Genomic DNA, 8,453 nt, shown 5'->3' on the forward strand with positions numbered 1-8,453 from the left:
AAATAAAATTGAATATTCATTTTATGACAATTTAATGTTAAAAAAATAAAAAAAAAATTCAAATACAACTAATAAATATTAATATATTCATTTAATTTCATTAAAGTATTAATATTTGTTTGTTGTTGCTTCTTTAAATTATGATTATATTAATTATTTTTTTATTTGTTAGTATTTTTAAATTTAAGAATAAAACTTGAGAATATTCTATGAAATTTAAAAAAAAAATAAAATAAAAAAATAGATTTTTATAAAGAAAATAATAAATTTATTTAATAACAATTAAGATTTTTCAAGAGTTTACTATTTAATAATTAAGATTTTTGTGTGTTTTTGTTGCTAAAAGAAAACATTTTCATTATTATGATTATTGATCTTAAACTAAGATCATGCTAATGATATAAACAATTACATATTGTAAAACTAACACAAATACACTGAGAACTCTTAAAACTCACCAATACTTTTAAACAATTTGTCTGATATGAATGTATGTTTAAAATATTTATTCATACATTTTAATACAAATAAACAAAAACAATATTTTTGCTATTTTAACTTAAACTAAAGAAGATGATATTATAGTGGGTTTTTTTTCCAACAACCATCTTCAATATAAAAAAATAACAAAAAAAAAATATATATATATTAACAAAAAACACACACTATAACAACAGCAAAAACAACATTATCAGCAACATTATCATGTGCATGCTCTTAACTTGTTTTAGACATGTATGTGTGTTAACGTTTTTTTTCGTGTTTAAGTATGAGTAACAATATAAGTGGCTATAAAATACTTTGCGCCTCGCAATTGATTTTTGTTTTCGTTCGCCAGTATCAGCGTTTGGTTGTTACTACCAAACCCGGTCATTTACAAATAAAAAAGCAAAAAAACTCCGACTCACAGTGTGTTTAAGTGTATTAAAGCCCAAGGTAAGAAGAAGCTAAGGAGCTAATAACCCCTCTCAACGTTAAACAACAAAAGGATAACAACCAGTTATTAATAATTACTCAATACAATAAAAATGGATTATTATGGATTACCTTGATTTTAAAACCCCCCCAAAAAAGAGACATTATAAAATATAAACAATTTTATATACAAAAAATACAAGAAAAACAATTTTTAAAGAACTGTTTTTTTAAATAAAAAAATAAAGTGTTGAAATTTCTTTAAAAAAAGTGTATCAAAAAAGACTTTAAAACATTTAAAAAAGAAAATCTAACAAAAAATATAAGAAAAATTATTATCTCACAGTATGAAATGAAAAATGTTTCAATATGTCAAACAAGTTTGTTGCTTAAGTCTTTTGTATTTTCCTATTTATTAGTGGTTGTTAGCTGCTGCTGCTGCCGTTTGTTTGTTGTGTGTATTTGTGTGTGTTTATCTTATTTAACTTTAGTTGGTTTCATATTTACTATCATAATTTACAATTTTTGTTTAGAAATATCAAAAAAAAAAAAAGACAAACAAAAATTTAATGAAAATAAAATACGATTCTTGACAACAACAAAAAAATATATATGTGTCAATCATGCAACAAATAATGAAAACAACAACAACAATAATAATGACAACTAAGTATTGTGCAACATTATTATTATTAATAATAATTTTATGCTAAATGCAATGATGATGATGACATAATAGTGGATGATGACAAACATAAATTGCAAGATTTTTTTTTTTAATTAAATATTTTATTTTAGTTATTTGGTGGATTTGATGATTTTGTGTGCGAAGAAAAATATGAAAAAGAAAAAAAGTTCTCAGATATAACACAAATATTGGAATTATAAAAGTTTTCTTTAAAACAATTTGTTCTAGAAGTTAAGCTTTTAAATATTTCTTTTTAATTTTAGCTTAATGCTTTAAAATCTTAATTCTGAATTCGAAAACTAAAGGGAATTTCATTGTTCTTAAATATTTAAAAAATTTTCTACAACTTTTTCTACAAATTAAAAATGAAATTAAAAAAATTTTAGTTAATTAATTGAATTTTAAATAGTTTTTAAATTAAATAAAAAAATATTTTTTCTCAAATTTTTGGTTTGATTTCAGAAATTTTTTTATTGGAATTAATCTTCAAGGACTTTATTTTCAAAGGAAAACTTGATTTAATTCCAAATTTTGTTTCAAAAGTCATAAGAATTTCTGAAAATTCATTTCTTTTTTGTAAAATTTAGTAGCGAAACCTATTTTAGTACTAAAAACGCTTTAAAAATATTCAATAGAAAAAGTTTTTTTAGTACTAAAGAAAAATATTTTTAGTATTAAAAGTATGTACTAAATAAATTTTCTATAAAAAAAATAATTATTAGAAAAAACATAATGTACTAAAAAATATTTTTAGTACTTAAAAATATGTTTAGTACTAAAAACAAAGTAGTACTAAAAAACTTACTTAAAAAAATGTAGGTCTAAAAATAGTTTTATTAAACTTTTGATTTGTACTAAATATATTTCCTATTATGCAAATTATTTCTAGTACTAAAAATTTTAATAGTTTATAATTCTAAACTATACTTAGTACTCGAATTTGTTTTTAATATTAATAAATTATGTACAATAAATACATTTAGTACTAAATACAGTTTAGTAATAAAAATTACTATAAACAAGTTTAGTTGTTTAAGTACTAAAAAGTAGTTTTCTTGGAAATCTACTTAAAACTATAAAAAATTAGTTTTGGTACTAAATTTTTAAAAAACTCTATAAACACTTTTGAGTAATTAGAGAAACTAAAAAATAGTACTTATATTCTAAAAAAGCGGTTAATTGTTTTTGAAAGTTACTTTTCTGAACTTTTTAGTACAAAAACTCATTTTTAATAGTTTTTAGTAATTTGCCACAAAATTTCAGCTTTGATGCTTAAAACAGTTAAAACTTTCTAGTACTAAAAGCTGGGATCGAATTACCTCACACGTAATCGAGTAAAATTGAGCAACATTTTGAATTTTGAATCGAATAAGGTTTGCGGTAATTTGGTGCCTGTTTAAAGTACTTTTTAGTACTAAAAACTGTTTTCAATATTACCTAGTACTAAATATTGTTTTTAATACCTTTACTCTAAGAACTGTTTGAAATATTTTGAAGCTTTAAGATTTTTTACAAATTTAGTACCAAAAACCAAATTTTTAATAGTTTTGTGTATTTTAGTACTTGGAATTTGAAACTTATAAGTTCCAACAATACCTTTAACTTTACAAACCTGTTCTAAAAACTTTAACGTTGTAAGACTTTTTACAACTTTTTAGTACTTAAACCAGTTTTGAATAGTTTTATGTAGTTTAGTACTTCAAATGCTTTCTACTACTAAAAACAAATTAAAGTACTGCTTTCCACAAAAACTTAGTACTAAGAACAGTATCTAATACCTTTAACATTACAAAACTGTTCTAAAAACTTTAAAGTTGTAAGATTTTTCACAACTTTTTAGTACTAAAACCAGTTTTGAATAGTTTTATGCACTTTAGTACTTTATATGATTTCTACTACTAAAAACAAATCATACTACTGTTTTCAAAACTTTCTAGTACTAAAAACTAAGTCTAATACTTCTAATAACATTACAAACTGTACTAAATATTTAAAAGTTTTAAGACTTTTTAGTACTAAAACCAATTTTTTATGTTTTAAAGGACTTAAGACTAGGTAATTAAAACATTTTCAAAATGTTTAGTACTTTTTAGTACTTAAAACAGTTTATGATACTTTTTTAGTACTAAAAAATAGTTTTTAATAATTTTAAGTTTTAAAGGCAGCAATCTTAAACTTTTTAGTACTAAAATTCATTCACTTTTAGTCCAATTTCTCTAATATGTAAACAAGAACTATTAAATTCTTGTTTAAATCCCAAAGATCTAGAACAGTCTCAAACCCCTTAAAAACCAACAACCATAAATTCAAACATTAATATTAAATGTAATAAATTATAGAAAATCCTCATCAAATCCATTGACAAAAAAAAAAAAAATCGCGACAATGAACCAATCAACAATGTCACTGTCAATACGTATAAACTTTGAATAATAATGTAAAAACTTTTAAAAAACTTAAAAAAAAATTTCTAGAAATATATATGGTCAACACCATAAAGACCCATTCATAAGTGATTAACACAATTGAAATCTCTTGCCCAAACAACAGCACGCACCACAAGCCTACACACCACAACCACAAATATTTAATAACAAACAAAAAACAAATAAAACTTAATGAAAAAATAAAAACAATTTATTAAAAATAATGAAATAATAATTGTAATTAATGAAGCTTAAAAAAATTTATGGAATTTAAGCATAAAAAAATGTGTAAAAAATATTTAAACTTTAGATGGACATAAACACCAATATTGAGTGATAGATAGACAAACTGACAAACAGTCTGACTGACTGGCAGGCAGTCAGTTAGGTTTCTCCCCTTATTTGTAAATTGTTAAAAAAAAACAATAAAATATAAAAAATAGCAATAGTAGTAGTGGTAGTAAATCTGTAGTAAATTTATGTTTTATTAGTAAACATTCAAATTTTGTCAGTTTGTTATAAACTTTATATATTTGTTTCTTTTGTCTGCATAATTTGTTATAATTTATTATGATGATTGTTTCAACATGTGTATTAAATTATAATGATGTTGATAATAAATTAGGAGATTTGTATTTTTTTCTTTGTGGTTTTGTTTAATAAATTATTAAACATTTTTCATTTAAAAATAATTTTTTCTTGTTTGTAACAATGTTAAATTTAGTAACCTTTAAAAAGTCAAATAACATGTGTATGTATGTGTATTGTTTAAATATTTAAAAAGAAGATCGATTCTTTTTAATTATTTTTTATTTTAAAGTTATTATTTTGTAATTATTTAAAGTTGCTAATATTGAAAACAAGTTCAATAATCTTTAGTACTTTTTCAAATGAAGTTTGTGTACATTATTATTTATACAAATTTTAATACCTTTCAGTTCTAAAACGAGCTTAAAGCTTTTTAGTACTGGGAAACACTTTTGAATATATTTTACTTTTGAAACACTTGTTTTGTACTAAAAGTTCTAAAAAATTTTTCAATGCTTTTTAGTACTTACATTAATTTTTAATTGTTTAAAGTATTTTAGTACTTGTTGCTTAAAACCGTTAAAATTTTTTAGTACTAAAACCAGTTTGAAGTGTTTTTTAACACTATTTAGTACTTAAAAAGTGTTTCTCTCAACATTTTAAATTTTTTTATTGAATCTCTCGTCGGCTTAAGCTCTTTTGCTAGCTAAAGCTTTCTTTAAGCAACATCTCGCGGGTTAAAGCTTTCCTCAAGAAATCTACCTTTTACTTTCTTATGCTTTCTTTATGAAATCTCTTGCTAGTTTTATCTTTATTAAAGTTAAAGAGCTTAAGCTTTTTAAAGAAAGCTTTAGCTAAAGCTTTTTCTTAGCTTAAGTCTTATTTAAGAAGTTCTTCGTTTGTTTAAAGAAATTGAAAAAATCTGTTTTCTTAAGGAAATGTCTCTCCAACTTAAATTTCTAAATATTGATAAAGAATTTCTCGGTAAAGCTTCTCTTGCTACTTAAAATCTAAATTTTTATTTCCCCGAAACAAATCATTAAACATATTGTTTACTACAACTTATTTAAACACTCCAAAAAACAAAAGTAAAAGTCTATTTGTTCCCCTTTAAAATTTCAATTAAATACACTTCAATGCCCTCCAATTATTGGAAAAACCACAAAAAATGTGCCTGAAACTTACACAGTCAAGTCTTCAATTTCAATATTTAAGTTTAAAATTTTTTTAAAGGTCATTGAGGTGTCATTGTCTATCAATTTGTCTGCCATGTAAAATTAAAATTCTTCTCAGTTAACATAAACACACACATACACATGTTTAAATCAAAGCAAAAGGTGATGAGCACACCGACACACATACACATATGTATACTTATAAAGAGGAGCATGTAAATTTTATTAAAACCACTATTATTCATACATTTAGTATTTTAATGGCTAAAAAATACAATTTTGTTCGAATCAGAATAATTCAGATGCACACAGGTAAAATGCTACAATAAACAAACAAGCGCCAGAGCTTCTTCACCTATACATATTGTCTATGTATATATAGGTGTAGTAGTAAATGTATTGTCAATATTTATTGTAAAAATATAATTTAACCGGTTATATGTATATAAAAAAATATCTACATCCTTGACATAAAAAAACCACTACAAAGCTATTTTAAGTTTGTTGATTTTGATTTTTGTAAATGGAAATATACTACATACCAAAACAACCACCATCACTACCACCAGCAAGCCAAAGCATGGTAAGGCATGCCAAATCAAATCATTCATCCATACAAAAGTGTTTAAAAAAAGTGATTCCAATGCGTATACACACCATTATCACGCATATTGCATTTTTAATAAGTTTATGCATAATTATTAAGCTTCTTTTTGTTGTTGTTGTTGATTATTTTAACTTTTCAAGTGTATTGTTAAAGTGTTGCTGCTATCAGATTCTCAGCAACATAATTAACATTTTATGAATTTTATCTTCAACATCACTAAACTGGCAAAGACCACAAGCAACAATAAGTTGTTAATCATTGTTTAAATACTCAAGCTGCTGCTGTTATTGCTTTTGAAGTTGTTGTTCCAATTTGAGGAGATTGTTGTTGGCTTTTTATTAACACCCTTTGCTGTATAAACAATTCATTATAAAATTTGCATTTGACTTGCTTGAGTGACAGTTGACCGTTCAAGTGACCGGACGTGTTTAATAACAACAAAACAGTTTTATTAAATGGCGTTGTAAATCTTAAAAGTGTTAAATACAAAAACTGCCTTCATTTGCATTTTATAAGGTTGTTATCATTATTTTTGTTAAATATTTAAATAAAAATTTCATAAAAAAATCATGCCTGTTTAGTAAAATATTATACATAAAAGCAATAATTAAAAAAAAAAAAATCAACATAAAAGCTGTAAAAAAGTTTGTTGCTTAAATCTTTTGTTTAGTCTTTCAGTTCCCATTCATCAAAAGAGGTTTATTGCCAAATTCTAATATCTTTGGAATATTTGAATAAAAAGGCGTTGTTTAGTCTTCTTGCAACATTTTAAAAAGGAGGTCAAGATTTTTTGATAGAAAAATGAATGCAAAAATTTGAAAATCTGTTTTAGTTTGAGACAAAAAGCCATCTTTCTCTAAGCTTTCCTGAGAAAATCTCTAGTTAGCTTAAGTTGTTGTAAAGAAATCTGTCATAAGGGTTTCTATGAGATATTTAAAGCTTTCGTAAAAAAGTCTCTCGCCTAAAGCTTTTTAAAGAAAACTTTCACTATCATAAGCTTTTCTAAACATATCTTTCGCTGGTTTAAGCTTTCTTAAGAAACTCTATCGCTAGCTTCAGCTTTCATAAGGAAATCTTTTGCTAGCTAAAGCTTTAGGAAATTTATCACAAACTTAAACGTTCGCAAAGAAATATTTCGCTCTTTAAAGCTTTCGTAAAAAGTCTCTCGCTTACATTTTTTTAAGAACACTTTCAATTTACACTTTTCTAAACAAATCTCTCGATAGCTAAAGCTTTCCTAAGAAAATTAATAGCTAGCTTAAGCTTTCATAAGAAATCTCTCGCTAGCTAAGATTTCCTTAGGAAATTTATCACTAACTTAAACAATCCCCAGAAATATTCGCTACGATAAGCTTTTTTAAGAACATTTTCAATATCATGAGCTATTCTAAACAAAACTCTCGCTAGCTAAAGCATCACTAAAGAAATGGCGTACTAGATTAAGTTCTCCTAAACATAAACTCTCTCTAACTTAAACTTTTCTAAAGAAATCTCTCGCTAGCTTAAGTTCTCCTAAAAAAAATGTGTTTGGTTTAAGCTTTCCTTAGAGGAATACCCTAAGTAGTTCAGAAAAATCTTATAAAACCAGAAAACCATAATAATCCATTTAAGGGCAAACTTAATTAAAAATATTATATTTAAAAAAACTCACTTTTAAACAAATCCATTAATATTAATTTCATTTCTATTTCTTTTCTTAGATGAAAGTCACCTTGGTTTTAGCTGCATTCTGTGTGGCAGCAACATATGCTGAACCTGCCATTAGTCAAGCCAGAACTACTACCACCACCTCCACTAAACCCGGCAGATTTTATCACTGCCCGTACCCGCCCAAATGTGCCAGCCGTAAGTATTATTTCTATAATTACAATTACTTTCAATTGCAAAAGCAACAAGTCAAAGAATAAATACGTGTAATTATTTGAATTTTTCCTAAAAGGAAAACGACATGACTAAACACAACAACAGCAACCATTGACTAATTGGTATTTTGTAAAGCAAAGTTGTGAAAATATCGGAAATAGTAGTTTTTTGTTTTTTTGTATATAAATTTCAATTTCAACATGAGTCAAACATGTATGTAGTTGTCATGGACTGTGAAATTGTATAGAAAA

At 24.7% G+C, this 8,453-nt stretch overlaps 1 long non-coding RNA gene across 1 annotated transcript; it reads left to right on the plus strand.

The window, feature by feature from the left end:
* The first annotated feature begins 759 nt into the window (after positions 1-759).
* LOC119612298 lies at positions 760-8,079 on the plus strand. Its single transcript, XR_005232122.1, has 2 exons — positions 760-936; positions 8,040-8,079. It is a non-coding gene; the product is annotated as an uncharacterized LOC119612298 (long non-coding RNA).
* Positions 8,080-8,453: the final 374 nt, after the last annotated feature.

This window comes from Lucilia sericata, unplaced genomic scaffold (assembly GCF_015586225.1).
Source record: "Lucilia sericata isolate MDLA Ls3-8-SP2 unplaced genomic scaffold, ASM1558622v1 Contig001645F_arrow, whole genome shotgun sequence".
Classification (NCBI taxonomy): Eukaryota; Metazoa; Arthropoda; class Insecta; order Diptera; family Calliphoridae; genus Lucilia; species Lucilia sericata.